At 36.4% G+C, this 14,174-nt stretch overlaps 1 pseudogene; it reads left to right on the top strand.

Moving 5' to 3' along the window:
* Positions 1-2,517: 2,517 nt before the first annotated feature.
* On the top strand, positions 2,518-3,559 carry LOC140512107 (density-regulated protein pseudogene; annotated as a pseudogene).
* The last annotated feature ends 10,615 nt before the right edge of the window (positions 3,560-14,174 follow it).

Raw genomic sequence — 14,174 nt, 5'->3', positions numbered from 1 at the left:
CCAGTTTCAAAAATCTCATGTTTCACTGACACTAAACCTCAGATTATGTATTCATTTGGATTTATTAAGAGAAGCATATGAAGTGGATCATCTTTTGTAAAATTTTGGGAGAACGTCGGTAAGAGCCATAGAAAATTAAATCATTTAAAAGGTTGGCAAATAATATCCCAAGTTCATTTGAATATTTAACGATGCACGTATAGAGGTACAAGATCTTCCTTTAATAAATGTGTTACTTAATCATGATTACATTTTTAAAGCAACCATAATGTGTCAATTACTTATCCATTTTTCTTGTCTCAGAAATTAGTCAATACAAGCACATATAGAAATGTCTTTATTAGGAAAATGCAGATATCAGTAGACAAAATCATATATTATTGAGGGAAATTTTAGAACAATTCAATTATAAAGGTCCTTAGAATTAGCCATGTGTATGTGTGTATGTTGTTGTTGTGTTGGATAGACTCCTAACTAGTAGTGCTAGATGCTAAGAGATTGTGAATAAAAAAAAAAAAAAAACACAAAGCACAACAAATCGCAGAAACTCAGGGTGATAAGCAGATTGGGAGTGATCTATACATTAAGTTCATTTTCCTGGTTTCAGTTAGTATGATGAATTGTTTTCACTTTTAGTTTGCTAACGTAGAATGTTGCTATATGAGACAGCACAATGTGGCAAATGAAGCAAGTTGTCATAATACATCCCATTCAGAGGCTTAATTAACATCATGTCATTAATGGTGAAGGGAATGAAATAATATTGCGTATTTTTAAAATGAGACTGTGTTTGAATTTAGCATTTTTAAAAATTCTTGCAAAATCATTTCAAATACTTAAAATCTTGGCAGGATTGGAAGCTAACACTTCTCTCATCCGTTGTACAAAACTGAAATGGTAAACATGAAAAGTGGAAGAGATAGGTTTTTGGACAAGACTTATTTTCCGTAAATCCATTGTTGTTTTCTTTAAATGTCTCTGCCACCAAGAATCAATTTGCTATTCCACTAGCTGAGGGAAAGTCATTTTTTTAATTATTTCTGAAGTCTATATAATTTCCACATCCCTCAGAGCTTTACAGGACTCAGAAACTATGAGTATATCATTTGACCGTATTCATCATTTATTTGGGAGCTCCCTCTTGTCCAATCAAGATTCATGAGGAGTGTTCAGCAGAAATGAGACAGCATTAGAGTACCCCCTATTTTTTTCTCAAAGTCCTTTGTAACAGTGGCCTTTGAATACGTGTCATTTATAGGCAATAAATGTTTCTTTATATTTGGAATCAATACTGTTAAGCTTCGCTATGCTGGCAATAGCTACCTACTGCACTCTCATTTCCCAAATCACCTCCCTATTCATTAGCAATGCTTAGCAAATGCAGGAGCCCATGAAGCACACTCATATAATTTGTACTCAAATGGTAAAAATGACCTCAAAGGTGCAGAGTTATTTTGTGGTTCCTCCACCTTTGAAGTCTTTATTGCTTAATTTTTCATTGCTGTCTGGGCTCCCCAGCAACATTAGTAGTGGCTTCATGAATTACTAATTCAGCGCTCAGAGGTGAAATGTAAAGACCTCATCAAATCCTGGATATTTGCATATACATTGCAGATAATTAAGTGTCTGATAGACAAAGCTTTTTTTCTCCTGCTGTTGGGGCATCCTGTCTGAGGGGATATTTAATATCTTCTACCTCTCAGTCTTAACCTCAGTTTAAAGCCTCCCAGTCCCATATATCGAAGGGTGCATTAACCCTCATTTAAAAAGCCACTGCTCAAGCTCATTTTCTGTTTATATTGTCAGGCGTAGTGAAAGTAATTATCAGCATCTTGTGTGGAAACTAAAAGCTGTAGGCATAGGCACAATCTATTTGAACAAATTAAACTCTCTCCTTTATGAATCAGGTTTTGTTAATAGACCTTTAAGAAACTGGTGACATATCCCGCTGTGCTGTGTTCTTTCTTTTCTGTCAATTCATTAGTCTGTGAGAAAAGAATAAGACTAACCAACTAGACAGAGGTAAGGAAGATTTGTACTAAAACTAAAGACACCTTTCCTTAAATAGAATACTTTTAATCTTAGAAATAAATTTTACTAGCTATTTCTATCTTTTGAACCATACTATAGTTTCTTTGTAGATTTAAAATGTACAAGCAAAGTGACTTTTTAATCACTCATATAAATATTTGTATTAGGATGGGTATATAAACCCAATCCTAATTCAAAGGTGGGCAGTTAGGTGAGTGGACGTGAAATCAAAAAGACCCTTCCTGAGTTCAGATTTGGTCTGTGACTACCTGTGTGAACTTGAACGAGTCACTTAATCCTATTTGCCTCAGTTTCATCATCTGTAAAAAGAGCTCAAGAAGGGAATGGCAAACTACTCAAGTATCTTTGCCAAGAAAATCCCACATGGGATCATGAACAATCATACATGACCAAAAACACTGAAGAACAGCAGTTCAATTATATGTGAGAGAATGAAGTTTTGGATAGCAAGTAGGCATGAGAACCATGAAGACCTTAGTTCAGAAACCTGCCCTGGATCATATTTTCTGTGTCAACATGGAAAAAAATTATTATAGGTAACTCTGATACTAAATATCAATAAAACATTAACCTGTACTGATGAATATTTCCTCACAAGGACAGCTTTTAGCCCTGTCCTCCCCATCATCCCAGTTAAAGGCCAAATTAAATTTGGTAGAATCTTTAAAATAACTTATAAGTAGATCCATCTAGGCTAATCTATATTTAGCTGTAGAACCTCACAAAGTTTATGATATTTCTATCAAGGACAAATCATGAAAAGGAAGTAGAGTCATCTACTCTACAATTTTAAACATTTGCTAGCCATTGAAAATCCGCTACAGCAACATATTCCTGACTCAGCCTCATGGGATGGCTTCTTGTGTTTGTCAGATGACTACAAACTTTTCTGAGTACACTGTCACACCTACAAAAGAGACCTGAGAAACAACACAAAATTGGAAACAAATTACCCGCTTCAGGTCCTTACTATGGAGTCTGCTCATTGCCAACAAAGTTTTGCGAATATGTGACTGATATTGCAAAATGCACATAGTTGTTAGGGAAGAATTTTCAAAATCAATTTTCAAAACTCACTTAAGAAAATTCAGCTAAAGAAAAACTTGGAATTGGATAAGGCCAAGGAACAAAATAGGAAGAGAAGAAAAAAAATAACAGAGAGAGGTAGAAGTAGTCCAATACAACAAACACAAAGAACATAGTACCACAAAATGTATAATAGCCAAAATTCTTAGAGCCAAGAAGAAACCACTAACAAGGGGGTGTGGTCTTGCAACTTTGGAGATTGACCTTAAAGAAGCATGAAGATTATTTGCTCAGAAATTCTCCTGTGGTGTGTCATTTATAGGGGATATGAAATTATCATTCAGGGAGACATTATAGATAACATAACATTACAGATAATAATGTGATTCAGAAGCAGTCAGAGGTGGATGATGATAGAATTGAGGATCATGAAGAAGTAAATAAACAAGTTTTTGAAATTAGTGTGTACTTAATGACATGAAGTTATAGCTGAAGTAGCCAAAAGGAGGGAGACCTTTAATATACATAGAAAAAACATTGAGATAGAGATGTGTGTGTGTGTGTGTGTGTGTGTGTGTGTGTGTGAACATCTCCAGCAGTAAAACTGTAAACTACCTTTATCTTTGGAATTTCGCTGTTCTAAGCAAGGCTGCTTGTATTTGTTTGTTTGTGTGTTCCATTTTTAAATTGGAAGAGTCTAATAAATTGAGGAAATCTATCATGTTTATGCAGAAAACAGAGATTTAGTTGAATAAAACATATTCTGGTCACACAGTATTGTCTTTTATTATTTATTTTCCCCATCACACTCTAGAATTATGGCTAGAAACATTTTAACTCATCTGTTGCTATTTCAATTCACTATACAATTAAAACAAAATTGGATTTCTTACTTCAAAGCCTGGATCTCTGCTTCCCCCTTAAAGTCTCCAGTGTGTTATCCTTCAGTCAGACAGAAGAAAACTCTTAGATTTGTTATAGACTTTGCTACTTGTTTACCAAAAAAAAATCCACTTCATAAATTCATTAAAATATTTATTTTGAAAATAGGTTCATTGAGAGAGGTGGAAAATTCTTCCCAATGTCTGCAAATAAAGCAAGAATACAATTTGTGCAAAAAAAAAAAAAAAGAAAGAAAAAGAAAGGAAAATCTATTGTACAGCAGGAAAAAATAGGTCAAGGAATTTAGAGTCAGAGGACCTGAATTGAATTATGGCTTTGTCACTTTCTGTGTTAACTACAGTGAGTCACTTCAGTTCTCTGGGACTCTGTTAACTCTGTATCATAGCATCTGGAGCATCTCCCTATCATATATTGAGCTCTAGATAGTTACCCCAATTTCAAGGTACAGTGCACCCAAATCCATAGATTCTGGGCCTTTTTACCCTTATTTACTGAAGGACACTTCAGTACAAAGGAATTTAATAAAAAATCATACAGTTTATGTTTACAATAACATCTCTCTGTCCCCTCCCTCCATATCACATGTTCCAAATCTCGGTCATACTCTACTACAAATAACAATATCATTAATTGTAAGAGTAACTAAAAATAAGGATCACAGATGAGGAATGTGTTTTGGATGGCATCTCAAACCTGCTAAGCTATATGATCATTAGTGATTTATGAGGATGTCTTTATATTTCTCATACTGAACCTGAAACTGCTGGGTTCTTCTGGCACTCCTTGGTCTCAAGGTGATGACTGAGCATTTAGTCCCCTTTGGTCCTGTTGTACCATGCATAAGTACCATGCATACAGTCTCTTTGGGACATTACTTCTTGCTTTTTCTTCTGGAATCATATTTTCAGGATTACCCAGTGCATCTTAACTTTACTGGCTACTGTGTAATGGCTAGAACTTCAACTTGATTAGGGCAAGAAAGCAGATTTTTAGTCATACCCCCCACATTGATTTAATAACAGATTAGCAGAGGGTCTTCAGGTAAATATTAAGTCCAATTTGCGAAATGGTTGAGGGTAATACCAAGGCAGTAGTCACAAATATAGTACTTGTGAGAAATAAAGAGAAAAACAGTAATGAAAGAAGGTCAAAAAAATTGTCAGATCTCACTTGGTCACATAAGTTTGGGGGCAAATTTCTGCAGCTTCCTTTGTCCTTTAAGCCAACTGTACATTTCAGAGGATTAATATCATAACCCTATACCAGATTGTCCCACCATCTTTAAGTTTTTACTTAGTGAAAATTATGAAGTAGATTCTTGTGATTTTTATTCACATATTTACCTTTATTTTCCACAAAATTACTGTCTAATAAACTGGAATTCAGCCTAATCCAATCTAATTCAAACCAATAAGCATTTTTAAGAATCTGCTACATAGTAGGTGCTTTTCTAGGTAGTGCTGGAATTAAAAAAAACAAAAACAAAAACAAATGGATTCTGCCCTCAAGAAGTGTTTATTCTAGTACATATAGAAATTTAAATGCAAAACATATACAAAATAATTTTCCCAGAGACTATGACACTTGAACTGAGTTCTAAAGGAGGCTACATGGAGGTCAAGGGGAAGTACATTGCAAGTATGCCCCAACATAGGGGAGGGGAATGTAATGGTAATATCAGGTTAATGGTGGGTGGGGAAAAGAGTTAAAGATCTTCCCTGCCCATTAATTGGCTTCAATACCATTTGTTAATTTCTATTGAGGCACTGAATCAGAGGGTCCTGACTTCCAGCTCTGAAAAGTATGAAAATACTCTGAGATAAGGTTTGACTTTGAGACTTACTCATTGGAAGTGCTTGCTTGGCCAGATGAGGCACTGGGTAGCCACTAAGGAACCCCTTGGCTATGAAAACCAAGATGTTAGTACTTCTCTCTCTGGCAACTATGTATGTATGGTCAGACAGTTGGAAGCCCTGTCTGTTGGTTTTTATTTCTCTGTCTCTTCTCTGAAGTTTAGGATGCTGACTCCCCAGAACTAAGTGAATAATATGTGTGCTTGATTAAAGTAGACAGTTGACCCCTCAAAAACTGCTTTCCTTTTAGAAAAGCAGATCTAAGAACCTGTGCAGCAGACCCTTCTGAATATGTCAGGGTCCTTGTTGTTACTGGGGGACACATTATTCATAGATGCAGATTCAGGTAATGAGATATACAGGGAACAAGTAAACTCAACCTGGCACTCTCTCCAGTATGCCACCTATCTAATTAAAGAAGAGAAATAGAATAATATGAAATAAGTGCAGGTAGATGTTTTGGAGCAAGATTTTAAAAACCTAACAGGAGAAACTACATTTTACTCTAGCCAGTTAGGAGGAATAGTGGATAGAGAATTGGACCTGAAGTCAAGAAACAAGTGCAAATCCAACCTCAGATAGTGTGACTTTGATGAGTCAGACACTTAAAGTTTTACCTGTCTCAGTTTCCTCCTCTGTAAAACAGGAATAATAATATCATCTACCTACCAGGTTTTTTATGAAGATCAAACAAATTAATATTTGCAAACCACTTTGTAAACAGTAATTTACCATATAAATGATAGCTTATTTTTGCTCTGTAGGTGAGTATGAACTACTAGAGTAACTTGAGTAGAGCAAGAACATAATTAAGTCTATATTTTAGGAATAACAATTTTTCAGTTGTGTTGAGGGTGCTTAAAGTCAGGAAAACCTATGAGTAGAAGGATTAAGAAGGATTAATCCATTAATCCATTAAGAAGGATTTTGCTATAGTCAAGGAATACTTCCATTGGTTCACTTAATTACAATCTCCGTAATGTACCAAGAAATCTGTAACATTATGGGCTACTCATCTATAACACGCAAGCTTCAGGTGAAATTGGGTTCCCATCTTATCTCAAATGCTTCAAATTATGACCTCAAACAGATTGCTGAATCCCTCTGAGTCACAGTTTCCTCATCTACTAAATGGGGATAAAAATAACCATAGGTTGAACTAACCAGGCTATAATGAGAATCAGGGCAGAGGACATATGAGGTTTATATGTATGGAGAAACACATTCATGTACATATGTATACTCACACATATAATTCATATATATCACCTATATACATATATAGGCATCTCTACCATGTAATTATAGGTGCCTGTATATGCAATAGGTATGTATGCTTGTATATGTGTAGAGATGCATGTATCTCTATCTGCCTATCTATCATCTATCAATCTATCTATCAATCTATCTCCACATAGAGATAGGAGAATGTATAGAGAATCAGAAGTAAGACAAGGGAGGAGTAGAGAAATGGCTGAACAGTGTCTTTCCTTCAAATAGAGAGGAACCACTTCATTACTGAGAAGGGCTCAAAGGACTGACACATTCTTGGTAGATTCTGATTGACTGGAATGGAAATTGGGATTGTTGCCCTAGTACATGAGTAATACAAATACACATAAATATATAAATATGCAGAGCAGATAGACAAACATACAAACTTACAGATCTATAGGAGAACACCACCAACATTTGCAGGGACCAAAAGAGTGATGGAGAAAGGAGCAGTGAATGTAACTAGGTTTTAGATATTACCACATTATTTCTCATATAAGATACATAAAGGAAGGTCTATAATATATATTTTAAAAGAAATATATGGTCAGGAATAATGTAGGTGGTCACATGGCAATACTGAGAGGAGATGAATACTGTAAGGTAGCCACCAAATGTTAAAAGAATTAAAGGAAAAGTTCTAGTACATGGAATAAATCTTTGGGAGTTTTATGGAAAAATATGGACAATGTATAAAACAGGATGAGAAAGTATTCATGGCTTGTTACCTTCTTTGTTAAATTTAGTACTCATGTTGAAAATCAGAGCATCATCAGCATACCAAGCCTATAATATGAGAGGAGTGTTGTGCTTTCCAGGAAAACAAGTAAAAATAATTATCCATTTAAATCTACCGGAGACTCAAATTTTGAAAAGAAGTAAGGGATTTTATTATAGGAAAGGAAAAAGCTCTAACATTAGCCCATTAAAGATAACTGGACACCTAAAGTCAGTGCCTAGGCTGTCACTGTGGCAAAGTACTCCTTTTATACCTTCTTAATTGACTCACTACCCCATTAAGGACAGAGATTTTTTAAAAACTTTTCGTTGTTCCTCAAGCCTTTCATAGTTCCCCTCCCCCAATCTTTCAGAAAGATCTTTGTCTCATATTTTACTGAAAACAAAAATTAGACCATCAGTCAAGAGTTCCTTTTTTTCTCTTCCTCTTGATCTCAAATCTCCCAGATCCATCTGTACTATTGTCATCTTCTCAACTCTGTCTCACATGAACAGGAGGCCACTCTCGCAAACTTAAGTTCCTTCTTCTAGAAGTGATCCCATTGCATATCATCTTTACCAGCAGATGGACCCTTTCATAATCCCCACTTTCTCCTCTTTTCAATCTCTCCCTTTATCAAGTATCCTTCTCTATTGCTTACAAATATTACAAATATTACTATGTTCTCCTTATATTAAAAAAAATCCTCACTTGATCAATTTATTTTCACCAACTATTTCATTGCTCCCTTTCCTTTTGTTGCTAAAATGGCCAAGATGGTGGAGTGAGAGCAATGACTCACCTAAGCTCCAGGACAAACTCCTTTGTATACCTCTGAAAGGAGAATCTGACTAAATTTTGGAAGCGCAGAATCCAGTGGGAAACAGACTGTGATGTATTCGGAGCCCAGGTTAGACTGGAAGGTCCACGGGAAGGATCTGTTCCGCGGGGGTCAGCCCCCAGCGCACAGCGCAGCACAGTCAGCACAGCGGAGCAGAAGGGACCCGAGAAGCCTGAGAATGGCCGGTGGAACCAGCAGAGCAGGAAACAAGCCAAACTGAGCTGGTGAGAGCCGCTGAGCGCCAGATATCAGAGCAGCAGCTCCTGAAACCTTCAGCCTGAAGATTAAACTTCAGTAAGTCACCTACTTGAACTTCCGGGAGCCAGGATGGCAGAGTGATCAGTAAATGCTCTCTCCTCCCCCCCTGATGACTGTGAAAGAACCATAAAATATTTCCCCAGAAAAATCCTGGATCAGCAGGAACAGCAGAAGGGGGCAAATAGTCTCATAACACCTGAGGCTAGGAAAATAGCTAAGGGGGATTCCTCCTACTGTGGCAGAGGCAAACTGGAAGGACAGAGGACCCAGGGCAGAGAAAACTCGCACTAAGACCCAGGCAAGCCTCAGCGCCAGGAGAGGAGCCCCAGGAGGGGTGGGAACACGCATTAGCATCTACGTGTGCCTCAGCCCTCCAGGAGAAAAGGGAAAACAATAGGGAAGCTGGGATCACCATCCCCTGAGCTTGCCTTTCCCTCAGTTCAGCTGAGGAGATCTCATGTGACCAGACCACTCCTCCCACACACTTAACAAGCTAACCCCAGGGTTGATCTAGGAAACAAAAAACAAAAACCTGCTTTTAGCTTTTTCACACATCAGCTCAACACAAAGTTCTGTAGCTTCTGAGTGAAAGAACCAGAAGCTACAACAGTCAACATCATGAACAGGAAAAGGCAGAGGAAAGGTGAAAAAACCATAGAATCTTTCTATGGGTATAAGGACCGAAACACAAACACCAAAGAGGTCAGAGCTGAGACTGTATTTCCATCTGAAACTTCAGAAGGAAATATGAACATCTTGCAAGCACAAGCAGCTCTCCTGGAACAGCTGAAGAAGGAAATAGAAGAAAAATTGGCCAGTGATTTTTAAAATCATAAAAAAAAAGAATTCACTGATGAGAACATCACTCTGAAAAGGAAAATTGAGCAAATGGAAAAGGAAGTTCAAAAATTAACTGGAGAAAATAATTCCCTGAAAGGAAGAGCTGATCAAACAAAAAAGGAAACCCAAAACCTAATTGCGAAAACTGGTCAAATGGAAAAGGAAACACAAAACCTAACTGGGAAAATTGGTTGAATGGAAGAGGAAGTACAAAAATTAACTGGAGAAAATAGCTCCTTAAAGGGAAAAATTGGTCAGATGGAAAAGGAGATGTAAAAGTTAACTGAAGAAAACAATATGATAAAGATTAGAATTTGGCAAGTGGAAACTAATGACTCAATGAGGCAGCAAGAATCAGTCAAACAAAAATCTAAAGAATGAAAAGATAGAAGAAAATGTAAAATATTTAATTGGAAAAACAACTGACCTGGAAAATAGATCCAGCAGAGAATATTTAAGAATTATTGGCCTGCTAGAAACCCATGATGAAGAGCCTGGACAATATCTTCCAGGAAATCATCAAGGAAAACTGCCCAGAAGTGCTAGATTCAGAGGGCAAAATAGTCATCAAAAGAATCCACCATTCCCCTCCCGAAAGGGATCTCAAACTCAAAACCCCAAGAAATATCGTTGCGAAATTCCAGAGCTATCAAGTGAAGGAGAAAATACTACAGGCAGCCAGAAAGAAACAATTCAAATATCAAGGACATACAGTCAGGAAGACACAGCACCTTGCAGCTTCTACATTAAAAGATCGAAAGAATTGGAACCCAATATTTCATAAGGCAAAGGAGTTGGGACTTCAACCAAGGATCAACTACCCAGCAAAGTTCAGCATAACATTTCAGGCAAGGAGAAAGTCATTCAACGAAATAAGGGATTTCCAGAGCTTCCTGACCAAAACGTCAGAACTCAATAGACAATTCAATCTTCAAATGCAGGTCTCAAGAGAATCATAAAAAGGTAAACAGGGGGGAAAGAACAAAAACAAAAACTTGTTACTCAATTAGGGCTAAATGTTTACCTCCCTATAAGGGAAGATGATATCTGTTAATCTTGAGAATTGTGCAGCTATTATGATAAAAGGGATATACATAAAGGGAACAGGTATAAAGTAAATGATGTCATGTCAAAAATATGATTTAAGTATGAGAAGGGATTGCAATAGGAGCTGTGAAAAGGAGGAAGCAGAAAATGGCAAATTACATCACAGGAAGAAGTACAAAATTATAGCAGAGGGAAGGAGGGGAGGGAGATGAGCATTGTTTGAGAGGTACTCTCATCTGATTTGTTTAAAGGAGGGAACAATAAACTTAAGTAGATAATCCTAACCAGCTCTATAGGTAGTAGGAGGGGAAGGGGAAAGAAAGGGGAGGGAGGCTAAAAGGGAGGGAAGAAGCACCAAGAGTAAAGGGGAGTAAAAGGGAGGGGGACTATAAGAAGGAGGGGAAGGCTGCAGGAGGAGGGGGTGAAAAGTGAATACTATTGAGGAGGAGAAGGGAGACGGGAGAGATAAAAGCACAAATGGTGGGAAAGAGGATGCAGGGAAATACACAGATTGTAATCATAACTGTGAATGTGAATGGAATGAATTCTCCCATAAAACGGAGACAGCAGAATGGATTAAAAGCCATAATCCAACAACATGCTGCTTACAAGAAACACATTTGAAATGGGGGGATACACATAGGGTTAAGGTCAAAGGATGGAGCAGAATATATTGTGCTTCAGCTCATGTAAGAAAGGCAGGAGTAGCAATCCTAATCTCAGACAAAGCAAAAGCAGAAATAGATCTTATCAAAAGGGATAAGGATGGAAACTATATCCTGCTAAAAGGCACCATAGACAATGAAGCAATATCATTACGAAACATGTATGCTCCAAGTGGTATAGCATCCAGATTCTTAGAGGAGAGGTTGGGGGATTTGAAGGAAGAAACTGACAGCAAAACTATACTAGTGGGGGACCTCAACCTCCCCCTCTATGAACTTGATAAATCTAGCCTCAAAATAAACAAGAAAGAGGTTAAGGAGCTAAATAAAACTCTGGATAAGGTAGATATGATAGATCTTTGGAGAAAATTGAATGGGAATAGAAAGGAATATACCTTTTTCTCAGCAGTACATGGAACATTTACAAAAACTGACCATGTACTAGGACAAAAAAATCTCACAGTCCAGTGCAGAAAGGTAGAGATAATCAATGCATCCTTCTCAGATCACAATGCATTAAAAATTACATGTAATAAAAGGCCATGGAAAGATAAACCAAAAATCAATTGGAAACTAAATAATCTAATCCTAAAGAAGGAATGGGTTAAAGAAGAAATCATAGAAACAATCAACAATTTCATTGAAGAGAATGACAATAATGAGACAACACACCAAATCTTATGGGATACTGCAAAAGCAGTTATTAGGGGAAGTTTTATATCTTTGAATGCCTACATAGATAAAATAGAGAAAGAGGAGATCAATGACTTGGGCTTGCAGCTGAAAAAGCTAGAAAAAAGAACAAATTGAAAATACCCAAGTAAATACCAAATTAGAAATACTGAAAACCAAAGGAGAGATTAATAAAATTGAAATTAAGAAAACTATTGAATTAATAAATAAAACCAATAGTTGGTTTTATGAAAAAACTAATAAAATTGATAAACCTTTGGTCAATTTGATAAAAAAAGAAGAAAATCAAATTGCTAATATTACAAATGAAAGAGCTGAATTCACCTCCAATGAGGAGGAAATTAAAACAATAACTAGAAACTACTTTGCCCAACTTTATGCCCAAAAAATCGATAATCTAAATGAGATGGATGAATATTTTAAAAAAATAAAATTGCCCAGATTAACAGAAGAGGAAGTTGAATACTTAAACAACCCCATCTCAGAAAAAGAAATTGAACAAGCCATCAATGAACTCCCTAGGAAAAAAATCTCCAGGGCCAGATGGATTCACAAGTGAATTCTATCAAACATTTAAAGAACAGTTAATTCCAATACTATATAGACTATTTTTGAAAACTGGGGAAGAAGGAGTCCTCCGAAATTCTTTCTATGATAGAAATATTGTTTTGATACCGAAACCAGGAAGAGACAAAACAGAGAAAGAAAATTATAGACCAATTTCCCTAATGAATATAGATGCAAAAATTTTAAATAAGATTTTAGCAAAAAGAATACAGCATCTTATCATGAGATTAACACATTACGATCAGGTAGGATTCATACCAGGAATGCAGGGCTGGTTCAGTATTAGGAAAACTATTAGCATTATCGATCACATCAACAACAAAGCTAACAAAAACCACATGATTATCTCAATAGATGCAGAAAAAGCTTTTGACAAAATACAACACGCATTCGTATTAAAAACACTGGAGAACATAGGAATAAAGGGAACTTTCCATAAAATAATAAGCAGTATCTATCTAAAACTTTCAGCAAGCATTATATGCAATGGCGATAAGCTAGATGCATTCCCAATAAGATCCGGGGTGAAACAAGGATGTCCATTATCACCTCTATTATTCAATATGGTACTAGAAATGTTAGCTGTAGCAATTAGACAAGATAAAGATATTGAAGGAATAAGAATAGCCAAAGAAGAAACTAAGTTATCACTCTTTGCAGATGATATGATGATTTACTTAGAGAATCCCAGAGATTCAAGTAAAAAACTACTTGAAAAAATAAACAACTTTGGCAAAGTTGCAGGTTACAAAATAAACCCACACAAATCTTCTGCATTCCTATATATAAGCAACGAAGTCCAACAGCAAGAGATAGAAAGAGAAATCCCATTTAAAGCTAGGGTAGACACTATAAAATACTTAAGAGTTTACCTGCCAAAACAAACCAGGGATTATATGAACACAATTACAAGACATTTTTTGCACAAATAATGTGGGATTTAAGTAAGTGGAAAAACATCAGTTGCTCATGGGTAGGCCATGCTAATATAATAAAAATGACAATTCTACCTAAATTAATTTACTTATTTAGTGCCATACCAATTAAACTATTAGATAATTACTTTCTAGAGCTGGATAAAATAATATCAAAATTCATTTGGAAGAACAAAAGGTCCAGAATATCAAAGGGACTAAAGAAAAGAAATGCTTGGTAAGGTGGCCTAGCGCTACCAGACCTCAAACTGTACTATAAAGCAGCAATTATCAAAACCACTTGGTATTGGCTAAGAAACAGAGAGGTAAAAAAGTGGAATAGACTTGGCACTCAAGACACAGTAGGCAAGGAATATAGCAGCCTCTTGTTTGATAAACCCAAGGACCCCAGCTTCTGGGATAAGAACTCACTGTTTGACGAAAATTGCTGGGAAAACTGGATAACAGTGTGGCGAAAATTAGGCATAGACCCATACCTGACACCATACACAAGAATAAAGT

This window comes from Notamacropus eugenii, chromosome 6 (assembly GCF_028372415.1).
Source record: "Notamacropus eugenii isolate mMacEug1 chromosome 6, mMacEug1.pri_v2, whole genome shotgun sequence".
NCBI classification, from domain to species: domain Eukaryota; kingdom Metazoa; phylum Chordata; class Mammalia; order Diprotodontia; family Macropodidae; genus Notamacropus; species Notamacropus eugenii.
This window is presented reverse-complemented; position numbering and strand designations above follow the sequence as displayed.